Source organism: Pan paniscus, chromosome 1 (assembly GCF_029289425.2).
Source record: "Pan paniscus chromosome 1, NHGRI_mPanPan1-v2.0_pri, whole genome shotgun sequence".
NCBI classification, from domain to species: domain Eukaryota; kingdom Metazoa; phylum Chordata; class Mammalia; order Primates; family Hominidae; genus Pan; species Pan paniscus.
The window spans coordinates 187,875,752-187,890,696 of NC_073249.2; positions in this window are offsets into that span (position 1 = coordinate 187,875,752).

A 14,945-nucleotide genomic window follows, 5' to 3' on the forward strand; every position below is an offset into this window, starting at 1 on the left:
GGAAATAGAGGAGCCTGAATTTCAAGAGTCCACCACCAAGGAGCAGGAGTACACAGTTAGCTCAGGCAGGTTTGTTTGCTTGGAGGAGTTTCATTAGAGATACAAGATTTAAGGGATTAATTAAGGTTGTAGCTTAAGGCCTTAATAGTTTACAGGACTGTGAGACAAATTCAGACCCAATGCTCTGGTCAACAAAAAACTCGTGAGGATGTGAAGGAAGGAATTCAAAGCCATGAACGCTATACTTATATATACACTCACGGGGATAAATAGATAGAAAATGTTGGGTAGAGGCTGGGTGTGGTGCTCACGCCTGTAATCCCAGCACTTTGGGAGGCCGAGGCAGGCAGATCACCTGAGGTCGGGAGTTCGAGACCAGCCTGACCAACATGGAGACACCCTGTCTCTACTAAAAATACAAAATTAGCCGGGCGTGGTGGCACATGCCTGTAATCCCAGCTACTTGGGAGGCTGAGGCAGGAGAATCACTTGAATCCGGGAGGCAGGGGTTTTGGTGAGCCGAGATTGTGCCATTGCGCTCCAGCCTGGGCAACAAGAGCGAAACTCTGTCTCAAAAAAAAAAAAAAGGCCGGGCGTGGTGGCTCACGCCTGTAATCCCAGCACTTTGGGAGACCGAGGCGGGCGGATCACGAGGTCAGGAGATCAAGACCATCCTGGCTAACACAGTGAAACCCTGTCTCTACTAAAAATACAAAAAAATTAGCCGGGCGTGGTGGCGGGCGCCTGTAGTCCCAGCTACTCGGGAGGCTGAGGCAGGAGAATGACATGAACCTGGGAGGTGGAGCTTTCAGTGAGTCGAGATCGCGCCCCTGCACTCCAGCCTGGACGACAGAGTGAGACTCTGTCTCAAAAAAAAAAGGTGGATAGATAGATAATGTTTGATAGATAAGTATGCAAACTATTTACAGTAGTTACTTTTGAGAAATGAACTTAAGGGACACTTTCATTTTTTACTTTCTGTATGTTTGTATTGTTTAAATATTTTGCAATATTTTGTAAATTAAAAAATAAAGGTTTTCTAAAAACAAAGATTGTGTGAAAAAGAAATGGATTTCTCATTGTTGTCTGACAGTTCTGGTGTTGAGTTCCCTAGGACTCATCTTTCTCACTGGCTATCAAAAGTAGGTTGGTGTTGGCCGGGTGCGATGGCTCATGCCTGTTATCCCAGCACCTTGGGAGGCTGAGGCAGGTAGATCACTTGAGGCCAGAAGTTCAAGACCAGCCTGGCCAACATGGTGAAACCCTGTCTCTACTAAAAAAAGAAATACAAAAATTAGCCAGGTATGGTGGCAGGCACCTGAAATCCCAGCTACCCAACAGGCTGAGGCAGGAGAATTTCTTGAACCCAGGAGGCGGAGGTTGCAGGGAGCCACGATTGTGCCACTGTATTCCAGCCTGGGAGATAGAGTGAGACTTTGTCTCAAAACAACAACAACAAAAAAAGTAGATTGGTGCAAACAGTGGGTATTTTATACACTATACATGTAAAACAAAAGGGAGGGATTTATAGACACATAGGTATAGTTTTTTCTGGAAGGATAAAAAAGAAACTGGTAAAAGTCAATGATTCTTGGGATGAAAACTGATGGATTAGAGAATAGAGGTGGGTAAGGAATTTTAATTCTCGTATACTGTTGATAGTGTCTGATTTTTTTTATTACCATATGAATGTATTAACTATTAAAAATAGCCGGGTGCGGTGGCTCATGTCTGTAATCCCAGCACTTTGGGAGGCTGAGGCGGCGGGTCACTTGAGGCCAGGAGTTCGAGACCAGCCTGGTCAACATGGCAAAACCCTGTCTCTTCTAAAAATACAAAAATTAGCCAGGCATGGTGATGCATGCCTGTAATCCCAGCTACTACAACCTCTGCCTCCTGGGTTCAAGTGACTCTCCTGCCTCAACCTCCCGAATAGCTGGGATTACAGGTGCCAGGCACTAAGCCTGGCTAATTTTTGTATTTTTAGTAGAGATTTTTGTATTTCAGTAGAGGTCTTGCGATGTTGGTCAGGTTCATCTTGAACTCCTGACCTCAGGTGATCCCCCCAACTTGGGCTCCCAAAGTGCTGGGATTACAGGTATAAGCCACCGCCTGGATCTTAGACTTCCTTTAAACTTAGTCTCTGGATGTGTTTTAAGTTTCCCAATCAGATACAGGCCTAAGGGGCTTGATCTGGAACTGAGTTAAAGTGGGGGATAAAATGAAGTCGCATGGGAGGATTCAGTAAGTCACAGCTCTGGTACCCAAAGCTCTGGCAGTGGCTTCTTGTTGCCCAGATCCTGGCTAAGTTAATGTGTTCCTGGAGCCAACAGTTGGAACAATAGCTTACTAATTTCCCAGTTTTCCGATGTGGCAGAGGCAACAGTTTTCTTGGTGAGAACTTATGCCTATCTTAAACCAACCTTCATTCAATAACCCCGACTAAGTATAGATTGTTAAAATGTGTAAAACTTGTTTGCAGTAGGCTTTGTGAGATACACTGGCACTAATCCAAAGTTAATGTCCCTTACAGGGGTCGTCTTGACGGTTATGGGTGTAGGGACACGACATGTATGCTGGGTCCATAGCACTCTAACCCTTTCTTTTTTTTTTTTTTTTTGAGATGGAGTCTCGCTCTGTCGTCCAGGCTGGAGTGCGGTGTGGCGCGATCTAGGCTCACTGCAAGCTCCGCCTCCCGGGTTCACGCCATTCTCCTGCCTCAGCCTCCGGAGTAGCTGGGACTTCAGGAGCCCGCCACCACGCCTGGCTAATTTTTTTGTATTTTCAGTAGAGATGGGGTTTCACTGTGTTAGCCAGGATGGTCTCGATCTCCTGACCTCGTGGTCCGCCCGCCTCGGCCTCCCAAAGTGTTGGGATTACAGGCGTGAGCCACGGCGCCCGGCCACCCTCTTTCGTTCATTTAGGGAATTTCATCAGGCGATGAGTCAGAGATACAGGGCTTACCATCCCCTACAGAAGCTGAAAGTGCTAGGTACACTTTTTCTACCTGCCTTGCAGCTAGAGCACTGGCATGTGGACTGGGCTCTGCCAGTCAGCCACATCTGCCTCAAAGCTTGCTGGAAAAGTTGGCTTCAGGAGGATCGCTTCCTGGAAAAGCAGTGACTGTGGGGTAGTGATCAGTCCAGTATCTGATGGTCACGGTATCATTGGCACAAGCGGCATATCTGGAGCTCTTCAATCATGGCAGTGGTGTCTTGTCATCAGACCAGTTCTGCAATTTGGTTTTGGCTCTTTCTCATTATGTAGCTCAGAATGTGGTTCTTCAGCCCACCCATTTATTTTATAAGCTACATAATATCCTTATTTTGTTGTTGTTGTTTTTTGAGATAGGGTCTTGCTCTGATGTTAGGATTATACTGCATACAACTTCAAGCACATTCACATCGAAAATTACCTCTAGTTACTGCATCCAGCTCTGAGTACAGAATCTCTAGGGGATGTCCAATATTTCCAATCAGCTCCAGATCTTAAAACCCATGGCTGAAATGATATATTTACTAGCAACATACTCTTAGTCCATTTTGTGTTGCTATAACAGAACACCACTGACTGGGTAGTTTCAAAGAAAAGAAATGTATTTTTCACAGTTCTGGAGGCAGATAAGTCCAATATCAAGGTGCTGGTGTGTGTTGAAGGCCTTCTTGCTGAGTCATTCATGGTGGAATGTGGAAGGGCAAGAGAGTCTGGGACAACAAGAAAATTGAACTCAAAACCTCAAGTCTTTTCATGACCCCAGTCCGTGAGCTACCGCTGAGGACTCAGCAACTTTCCCTTTGAGCCCCCTTGCTTCCTCATGCTCCATACCCCACCTTTGCCCACTTCTCCCCACTTCTTCCACTGCTACCTCTGTAGGCAGTTTCTGCTGAGAAAAAGGAATTGTATAGTATGTTTGCTATTCAGAACTTCTACTCTTTTGACCTCTTTGCTGGATGCAACTAAGGGCGATAACCTGCTTCCTGCTGACACTGAGGATTATATCCATATAAGAATTTAATAAAGAAATGGCAGGAAGACCATTACTACTGTCCAAGGAATTGCTGATGACTACCATAAAAAGAAACTATGACAGGCGCAGTGGCTCATGCCTGTAATCCCAGCACTTTGGGAGGCCTAGGTGGGCAGATCACATGAGGTAAGGAGTTCAAGACCAGCCTGGCCAACATGCTGAAACCCCGTCTTTACTAAAAATACAAAAACTGGCTGGTTGTGGTGGTTCATGCCTGTAGTCCTAGCTACTTGGGAGGCTGAGGCAGGAGAATCGCTTGAACCTGGGAGACGGAAGTTGCAGTGAGCTGAGATATCATGTCATTGCACTCCAGCCTGGGTGACAGAGCAAGACTCTGTCTCAAAAAAAAAAAAAAAAAAGAAACTAGTGAAGGCATTCAAGAAGAAATTTGCCTGGTACTGCAATTGAGCATCCAGAATATGGAGAACTAATTAAGCTACAGACTGACCCGTGCAAGAACCTATGCCAGTTCCTTGCAGAGATCGCACTGGCCAAGGACAATCAGCTGAAGGTTCATGGGTTCTAAGTGTTTGTGGCTCACTGAAGCTTAAGTGAGGATTTTCTTGCAATGAGTAGAATTTCCCTTCTGTCTTTGTCACAGGTTTAAAAACCTCACAATGTGTATGAAGTAACTATTTGGGGTCTGCTCTTAGATTGGACTAGTGTAACTCCTTCATGTAATAAACTGAAAAGAGCCACACAGACAAAAAAAAAGTCCCTTCATAACTGGCATTAATCCATTCATGAGGGTGGAGCGTTCATGACATAAACATCTTCTATTAGGTCCCATTTTCCAAAACTATTGCACTAGAGATTAAGTTTTCTTTTCTTTTCTTTTTTTTTTTTTTCTGAGACGGAGTCTCACTCTGTCGCCCAGGCTGGAGTGCAGTGGCGCAATCTTGGCTCACTGTAAGCTCCACCTCCCGGGTTCATGCCATTCTCCTGCCTCAGCCTCCCGAGTAGCTGGGACTACAGGAGCCCACCACCACACCAGGCTAATTTTTTGTATTTTTAGTAGAGACGGGGTTTCACCGTGTTAGCCAGGATGGTCTCAATCTCCTGACCTTGTGATCTGCCTGCGTCGGCCTCACAAAGTGCTGGGATTACAGGCATGAGCCACCGCACCCAGGCCTGAGATTAAGTTTTCAACACATGTTCTTTGGGGAACATATTTAAACAATAGCACGTATCATATGTACAACCATAGAGGAAGAAGAGGATAATCTTTTCATGGGCTTAATATGTCCCTCCAAAATTTGTGTGTTGAAATCCTAACCCTTAGTGTCTCAGAATGTGACTACATTTGAACGTATGGCATTTAAGGGGGTAATTAAGGCAAAGTGAGTTCATTAGGGTGGGCCATAGCTCAATATGACTGGTGTCTTTTTTTTTTTTTTTTTTCCTGAGACTGAGTCTAGCTTTGTCACCCAGGCTGGAGTGCAGTGGCATGATATTTTGGCTCACTGAAACCTCTGCCTCCTGGGTTCAAATGATTCTCCTGCCGCAGCCTCCCGAGTAGCTGGGATTACAGGCGCCTGCCACCACACCCAGCTAATTTTTGTATTTTTAGTAGAGACTGGGTTTCACTCTGCTGGTCAGGCTGGTCTCGAACCCCTGACTTCAGGTGATCTGCCTGCCTCGGCCTCCCAAAGTGCTGGGATTACAAGCATGAGCCAATGTGCACAGACTTGACTGGTGTCTTTATAAGAAGAGAACCAGGCCAGGCTCAGTGGCTCAAGCTTGTAATCCCAGCACTTTGGGAGGCTGAGGCAGGCATATCACCTGAGGTCAGGAGTTTGAGACCAGCCTGCTCAACATGGCGAAACCCTATCTCTACTAAAAATACAAAAGTTAGATGGGCCTGGTGGCGGGTGCCTGTAATTCCAGCTATTCAGGAGGCTGAGGCACAAGAATCTCTTGAACCCATGAGGTGGAGGTTGCAGGGAGCTGAGATTGCGCCATTGCACTCCACCTCTGGGCGACAGAGCAAGACTCCATTTTGGGGAAAAAAAAAAAAAAGAAAGCTGTACCTAGCCTGGGTGACATGGCGAAATCCAGTCTCTAAAAAAAAATACAAAAATTGGCTGGGCGCGGTGGCTCACGTCTGTAATCCTGGCACTTTGGGAGGCTGAGGCTGGCGGATCACGAGGTCAGGAGATCGAGACCATCCTTGCTAACACTGTGAAACGTCGTCTCTACTAAAAATACAACAACAACAACAAAAAATTAGCTGGGCATGGTGGCGGGTGCCTGTAGTCCCAGTTACTCAGGAGGCTGAGGCAGGAGAACGGCATGAACTTGGGAGGTGGAGCTTGCAGTGAGCCAAGATCAGTGCCACTGCACTCCAGCCTGGGCGACAGAGCGAGACTCCGTCACACACACACACAAAAAAAGCCACGTGGTGGCACGCACCTGTAGTCCCAGCTACTCGTGAGGCTATGCGGGAAGATCCCTGGAGCCCAGGAGGTGGAGGTTGCAGTGAGCTGAGATCATGCTACTGCACTCCAGCGTGGGTGACAGAGAGGAGAGGCAGAATCTGGTACCAGATTACCTGAGTTCAAAGCCAAACTGTGCACCCATTAGCTAGAATTACTTAATCTCTCTATATGTTAGGATTCATAAATTAATATACATGTAAAACACTTGGTACAGCCACTGCCACAAAGTATATACTGTGTGAGTCCTTGCTGTTGTGTTTTTTTTTTTTTTTTTAGACAGAGTCTGGCGCTGTCGCCCAGGCTGGAGTGCAATGGCACGATCTCAGCTCACTGCAATATCTACCTATTGGGTTCAAGCGATTCTCCTGCCTCAGCCTTCTGAGTAGCTGGGATTACATTATGCCTGGCTAATTTTTGTATTTTTGTAGAGACAGGGTTTCACCATGTTGGCCAGGCTGGTCTCGAACTCCTGACCTCAGGTGATCTGCCTGCCTCAGCCTCCCAAAATATTGGGATTACGTGCGTGAGCCACCGCGCCTGGCCTAGTGCTTGCTATTGTTAAGGAGGAACCTAAATGACCTTTAGGTGGAAAAAATATCAAACAAACAGATCTATGGTTTGGAAAAACAGCTTCTCTTTTTGAAGGTGAGATAGATTAAATTTCAAGTTCATTCAGGTGAGAGAATATCTAGGGAATTAAAGTGAATAGGTGGGCAAGAATGAGAGTACATCAGGCAGAACAATAGGAATGTTCTGCAGCTCGATGTTCCTTAGTTCTTTAATTAAAATGTTTAAACAAATGAACAATATTTATCAATTTCTTCTTCAGAGAATGTGGAATTCACAGTTAACAAAAATCATTGCAATTTAGCTGGCTGTGGGGACACATGCTTGTAGTCACAGGTAATCAGGAGGATGAGCAGGAGGATCCCTTGAGTCCAGGAATTCGAGTCCAGCGTAGGCAACATAGTGAGACCCTGTCTTAAGCCGGGTGCGGTGGCTCATGCCTGTAATCCCAGCACTTTGGGAGGCAGAGGTGGGTGGATCACGAGGTCAGGAGATCAAGACCATCCTGGCTAACACGGCGAAACCCCGTCTCTACTAAAAAAAATACAAAAAAAATTAGCCGGGCGCGGTGGCTCTGCTTGAAAGGCTGAGGCAGGAGAATGGCGTCAACGCGGGAGGTGGAGCTTGCAGTGAGCCAGGATTGCGCCACTGCACTCCAGCCTGGGTGACAGAGCGAGACTCCGTCTCAAAAAAAAAAAAACCAAAAAACAGAAAACAACCCTGTCTTTACAGTAAATGAAAAATAAAACAAGACCAGGCATGGTGGCTCATGCCTGTAATCCTAGCACTTGGGGAGGCCAAGGCAGGAGGATTGCTTGAGCCCAGGAGTTCTAGACCAGGGTAACGCAGGGAGGCCCTGTCTCTACAAAAAAAAAAAAAAAAAAAAAAAAAAAAAAAATAGCCAGGTGTGTGGTGGAGTGCACATGAGGTTCCAGCTACCCAGGAGGCTGAGGTGGGAGGATCACTTTGAACCTGGGAGGTCAAGCCTGCAGTGAGCCGTGATTGTACCACTGCACTCCAGCTTGGGTGGCAGAGCAAGACTTTACCTCAAAAAATAAATAAAATAAAATAATTGCAATTGAACTTGACATATAAAAACACACAAGCCCAGAGTCTCATGCAAAAAAAAATTATTAGATTATTAGGCTTAATTTATTTGAGGACACTAAGATGCTGACAAGTTTTATTTATTTATTTATTTATTTATTTATTTATTTATTATTATTTTTTATACAGACAGGTTCTCGCTATGTTGCCCAGACTGGTCTTGAACTAGGCTCAGGCAGTTCTCCTGCCTCAGCCTCCCAAAGTGCTGGGATTACTGGAACTTCTTTTGTGTTCTATTTTGCATGTAACTTGCATGCAATTACTCTAGTAGAGTTTTTTGTTTTGTTTTGTTTTTGAGACGGAGTTTCACTCTTGTTGCCCAGGCTGGAGTGCAATGGTGCGATCTCAGCTCACTGCAACCTCCGCCTCTCGGGTTCAAGCGATTCTTCTGCCTCAGCCTCCCGAGTAGCTGGGATTACAGGCATGTGCCACCATGCCTGACTAATTTTATATTTTTAGTAGAGATGGGGTTTCTCCATGTTGGTCAGGCTGGTCTCTAACTCTCCACCTAAGGTGATCCCCCCAAAGTGCTGGGATTAGAGGCGTGAGCCACCACTACCGGCCAGTGGAGATTTTTTTTTTTTTTTTTTTGCTTCTTCAAACACAAGCTTGAAAAACAGTTTACACTTGCCCAAATATAGAATAGAAATCATTTAATTTTTGAACAATCTGTTGATAGAAGATAAGGGCAGTGTCTCCTTTCAAGATATAATCAAGGCAGAGTTTCAGGGTAGGTGTGGTGGCTTATACCTGTAATCCTAGCACTTTGGGAAGATTGCTTGAGGCCAGGAGTTCGAGACCAGCCCGGCCAACAGAGCAAGACTCCTCTTATTAAATAAAAATGTTATTAACAACAACAAAAAAAGACAGAGCTTCAACAAATTCTTAGAGGCCACGTGCCATGGCTTATGCCTGTAATCTCAGCACTTTGGGAGATGTAACTGCCCAAGGGGTTCACCTTGCCTGCTGCCTAGACAGAGCCAACTCATTAAGACAGGGGTATTGCCACAGAGAAAGAGTAGTTCACGCAGAGCCAGCTGTGAGGGAGACTGGAGTTTTATTATTATTCAAATCAATCTCCCCTAGCACTCAGGGAGCAGAGTTTTCAAGGATATCTTGGCAGGTAGGGGGAAGCCAGTGAGCTAGGAGTGCTAATTGGTCAGAGATGAAATCACAGGGAGTTGAAGCTCTTTTCTTGTGCTGAGTCAGTTCCTGGGTGGGGGCCACAAGATCAGATGAGCCAGTTTATTGATCTGGGTGGTGCCAGCTGATCCATCAATTGTGGGGTCTGCAAAATATCTCAAGCACTGATCTTAGGAGCAGTTTAGGGAAGGTCAGAATCTTGTAGCTTCCAGCTGCATGACTCCTAAACTATCATTTCTAATCTTGTGGCTAATATTAATCCTACAAAGGCAATGTAGTGCCCAGGCAAGAAGGAGGTCTGCTTCGGGAAAGGGCTGTTACCACCTTTGTTTAAACTATAAACTAAGTTTATCTCAAAGTTAGTTCAGCCTATGCCCAGGAATGAACAAGGACAGCTTGGAGGTTAGAAGCAAGATGGAATCAGTTAAGTTAGATCTCTTTCACTATCTGAGTCATAATTTTGCAAAGGTGGTTTCTGAGGCTGAGGCATAAGGATCTCTTGAGGCCAGGAGTTTGAGACCAGCCTGGGCAACAAAGCAAGACCCCCGTCAGTACAAAAAAATAAAAATTCTTAGACAATAGTAGATTGCCAAGAACATTTAAGAGACCTTGTTGTATCTCAGTCTTTTTTTCTTTTTTTTTTTTGAGACAGTCTCGCTCTGTCTCCCAGGCTGGAGTGAAGTGGTGCGATCTCTCACTGCAACCTCCACCTCCCTGGTTCAAGCAATTATCCTGCCTCAGGCTCCTGAGTAGCTGGAATTACAGGTGTGTGCCACCACACCTGGCTAATTTTTGTATTTTTAGTAGGCAGGCGGATCACCTGAGGTCAGGAATTCAAGACCAGCCTGGCCAACATGGTGAAACTTTGTCTCTACTAAAAATACAAAAATTGGCCAGGTGTGGTGGCAGATGCCTGTAATCCCAGCTACTTGGGAGGCTGAGATGGGAGAATCGCTTGAACCTGGGAGGCGAAGGTTGCAGTGAGCTGAGATTGCACCACTGCACTCCAGCCTGGGCAACAGAGCGAGACCCCATCTCAAATAATAATAATAATAATAGTAATAATGGTAACAGGGAAAGGCTAACTGTAATATGGTCTATATAATTGTAACAAAACTGCCTTTTCCAAATTTAACTGGTAAGATTTATTTTTTATTTTTTATTTAAAAAAATTTTTATGTATGTATGTATGTATGTATTTATTTATTTTTGAGACAAGCGTCTCACTCTGTCACCCAGGCTGGAGAGTGTAGTGGTGCAATCTCGGCTCACTGCAACCTCTGCCTCCCCGGTTCAAGCAATTCTCCTGCCTCACCCTCCTGAGTAGCTGGGATTACAGATGCCTGCCACCATGCCGGCTAATTTTTTGTATTTTTAGTAGAGATGGGATTTCACCATGTTGGCCAGGCTGGTCTGGAATTCCTGACCTAAGGTGATCCACCTGCCTTGGCCTCCAAAAGTGCTCAGATTACAGGAGTGAGCTACTGCGCCCAGTCTCTTTTTTTTTTTTGAGACAGAGTCTCGCACTGTCGCCTGGGCTGGAGTGCAATGGCGCGATTTTGGCTCACTGCAACTTCCGCCTCCTGCGTTCAAGCGATTCTCCTGCCTCAGCCTCCTGAGTAGCTGGGATTACAGGCGCCCGCCACCAGGTCCAGCTAATTTTTTGTATTTTCAGTAGAGATAGGGTTTCACTATGTTGGCCAGGCTGGTCTTGAACTCCTGACCTGGTGATCTGCCCACCTCGGCCTCCCAAAGTGCTAGGATTACAGCTGTGAGCCAACACACCGGCCTGGTATGATTTTCTTAAACAACAGTACATTTATTTTTAAAGTAAATTTGGCAAGAAATATCCTATTTAGTTTCCAAAGCTATTGTGAGAAGGCATTCCTAATTTTGTGGGATGAACCAGTCACCAGGCATTACAGCAACTGTGCAAGAAAGAAGTTGGCCGGGCGTGGTAGCTCATGCCTGTAATCCCAGCACTTTGGGAGGCCAAGGCGGGCGGATCACCTGAGGTCAGGAGATTGAGACCATCCTGGCTAACACGGTGAAACCCGTCTCTACTAAAAATACAAAAAAAATTAGCCGGGCGTGGTGGCGGGAGCCTGTAATCCCAGGCTACTCGGGAGGCTGAGGCAGGAGAATGGCGTGAGACTGCGAGGCGGAGCTTGCAGTGAGCCGAGATCGCGCCACTGCACTCCAGCCTGGGCGACAGAGCGAGACTGTCTCAAAAAAAAAAAAAAAAAAAAAAGAAGTCAGACAAGTTTGGGAAGTGCTAGGTGAAGCAACATTGAACAGACTTGTTTGTTGAAGGACTTCTTAGAAGGTTAGAGGCTTCATGACGCTGACATGTGCTGTGATTTTATAAGGCAGGGTTATGATATACAGCATTTTCTATAGTTACTCAAACAAGAAACTTGCTTTCAAAGATTAGCTAATGAGACTAGAATTTGTGGAATATACTTGGACTACTTGAACTAAGAGAAATGACCCATGGAGTAAAATCTTCCCAGTGCAGAATAATTCCCTAGTACCCCATCAGTCTTATCACTCAGGGATAATAATCTCTGCTCCCCACTTAGAACAAACAGAATAAAACATTGTATCAAATTGAGGCTGGTGTGAGTGAAGTGGTATTCACAACTAATTGATCACAACCAGTTATAGATTTACTTGTCCTTTTCCACTCCCACCGCTTCACTTCACTAGCCTTACACAAATTTGAAAAATCAAGTTGTAAATCAAAGGCAGGTATAAACATAAAATTGTGAAAACTTGTAATGGCTTGCAACCATTTGAGGAGGTGTTCAAACTCTCACATTAGTCAGAGAAATGTAAATTAAAATTCGTTGAGGCAAGGCGCAGTGGCTCACGCCTGTAATCCCAGCACATTGAGAGGCCCAGTGGGGGGGATTCCTTGAAGTCAGGAGTTTGAGACCAGCCTGGGCAACAAAGTGAGACCCCATCTCAAAAACAAAACAATTATTTATTTATTTATATTTTTGAGACAGAATCTTACTCCGTTGCCCAGGCTGGAGTGCCTTGCTGCTATCTCAGCTCATTGCAGACTCTACCTCCCAGGTTCAAGCGATTCTCCTGCCTCAGCATCCCAAGTAGCTGGGATTACAGGCGTGTGCCACCATGCCTGGCTAAATTTTTTTTTTTTTTTTTTTTTGAGATGGAGTCTTGCTCTGTCGCCCAGGCAGGAGTGCAGTGGCGCGATCTCAGCTCACTGCAACCTCTGCCTCCCGGGTTCAAGCGGTTCTCCTGCCTCAGCCTCCTAAGTAGCTGGGATTATAGGCACATACCACCACGCCCAGCTAATGTTTGTATTTTTAGTACAGACAGGGTTTCACCATGTTGGCCAGGCTGGTCTTGAGCTCCTGATCTCATGATTCACCCACCTCGGCCTCCCAAAGTGCTGGGATTACAGGCATGAGCCACAGTGCCCGGCCTGTCTAGCTAATTTTTATGTTTTTGGTAAAGATGGCATTTCACAATGTTGGCTAGGCTGGTCTCGAGCTCCTGGCCTCAAGTGATCTTAAAATTTTTTTAAAAAATTAGCCAGGCATGGTGCCATAAGCGTTTAGTCCCAGCTACTCAGGAGAATCACTTGAGCCCAGGAGATTGAGTCTGCAGTGATCCATGGTGGTATATCGCCCTTCAGCCTGGGTGATAGAGCAAGATCTCAATTCTAAAACAACAACAACAACAAAAACCCCACAAAACCAAGAAAACTTCAATGTGATTCTACTTTACACCCATCAGACATGCAGATTTTTTTTTTTGAGACGGAGTCTCGCTCTGTCACCCAGGCTGGAGTGCAGTGGCGCCATCTCAGCTCACTGAAAGCTCCGCCTCCCGGGTTCACACCATTCTGCTGCCTCAGCCTCCGGAGTAGCTGGGACTACAGCCACCCGCCACCACTCCTGGCTAATTTTTTTTTGTATTTTTAGTAGAGACGGGGTTTCACCGTGTTAGCCAGGATGGTCTCGATCTCCCAACCTCGTGATCCACCTGCCTTGGCCTCCTAAAGTGCTGGGGTTACAGGTGTGAGCCACCACGCCCGGCCAGATTTTTAAAAATGTTTTACTTACATAGGTTAATGAGGAACAAATGTTTGGTTACATGAATAAGTTCTTTAGTGGTGATTTGTGAGATTTTGGTGCACCCATTACCTGAGCAGTAAACACTGCACACAATTTGTAGTCTTTTATCCCTCACCCACTTCCCAGCCTTTCCCCTTGAGTCCCTAAAGTCCACTGTGTCATTCTTATGCTTTTGCATCCTCATAGCTTAGCTCCCACTTATATGTGAGAACATATGACGTTTGGTTTTCCATTCCTGAATTACTTCACTTAGAATAATAGTCTCCAGTCTCCTCCAGGTCGCTGTGAATGCCATTAATTCATTCCTTTTTATTGCTGAGTAGTATTCCATCATATCTATATCTATATATACCACAGTTTCCTTATCCACTTGCTGATTGATGGACATTTGGGTAGACCTGCAGATATTAAGAAGATCTGTAGTACCTATCACTGGAGGGGCTGTGGAGAAAAAGGAACCTCTCATATTGCTGATGTAAAGGCAAATTTTTAAAGCTCTTTTGGAAAGCAACCTGGCAGCGTCTTTTATCCTCCTTCCCTCCTTTCCTTCTTTTTTTTTGAAACAGTGTCTTACTTTGTCACCCAGGCTGGAGTGCAGTGGTGCGATCTTGGCTCACTGCAACCTCTGCCTCCTGGGTTCAAGCGATTCTCTTGCCTCAGCCTCCCGAGTAGATGGGATTACAGGTGTGCCACCAAGAGCAGCTTATTTTTGTATTTTTCATTTATTTATTTTTTGAGATGGAGTCTCTCTCTGTCACCCAGGCTGGAGTGCAATGGCATGATCTTGGCTCACTGCAACCTCTGCCTCCCAGGTTCAGGCAATACTCCTGCCTCAGCCTCCTGAGTAGCTAGGATTACAGGTGCCCACAACCACGACCAGCTAATTTTTGTATTTTTAGTAGAGATGGTTTCACCATGTTGACCAGACTGGTCTCCAACTCCTGACATCAGGTGATCTGCTTGCCTTGGCCTCCCAATGTGTTGGGATTACAGGCGTGAGCCACGGTGCCTGGCCGTCTCTTCTTCTTACAAGGACACCAGTCCTAGTCCCCCACCCTTATGACTTTATTTAACCTTAATTTCTTTTTCCCTCCCCTCCCCTCCCCTCCCCTTCCGTTCCCTTCTGTCTTTCTTTCTGACGGAGTCTCACTCTGTCGCCAGGCTGGAGTGCAGTGGCACGATCTTAGCTCACTGCAACCTCCGCCTCCCGGGTTCAAGCAACTCTCCTGCCTCAGCCTCCTGAGTAGCTGGGACCACAGGCGCATGCCACCATGCCCGGCTAATTTTTTTTTTTGTATTTTAGTAGAGACAGGGTTTCACCATGTTGTCCAGGCTGGTCTCGAACTCCTGAGCTGAGGCAATCTGCCCGCCTCGGCCTCTGAAAGTGCCAGGATTACAGGCATGAGCCACTGCGCCCAGCCTAATTACTTCTTTAAAGGCCCTATCTTTGGCCAGGTGTGGTGGCTGAAGAAATAAATAAAATAAAAGACGGGAATTGCAATAGGGAAAGAGTTTAATACACATAGAGCTGACTAAATGGAAGTCTGGAGTTTT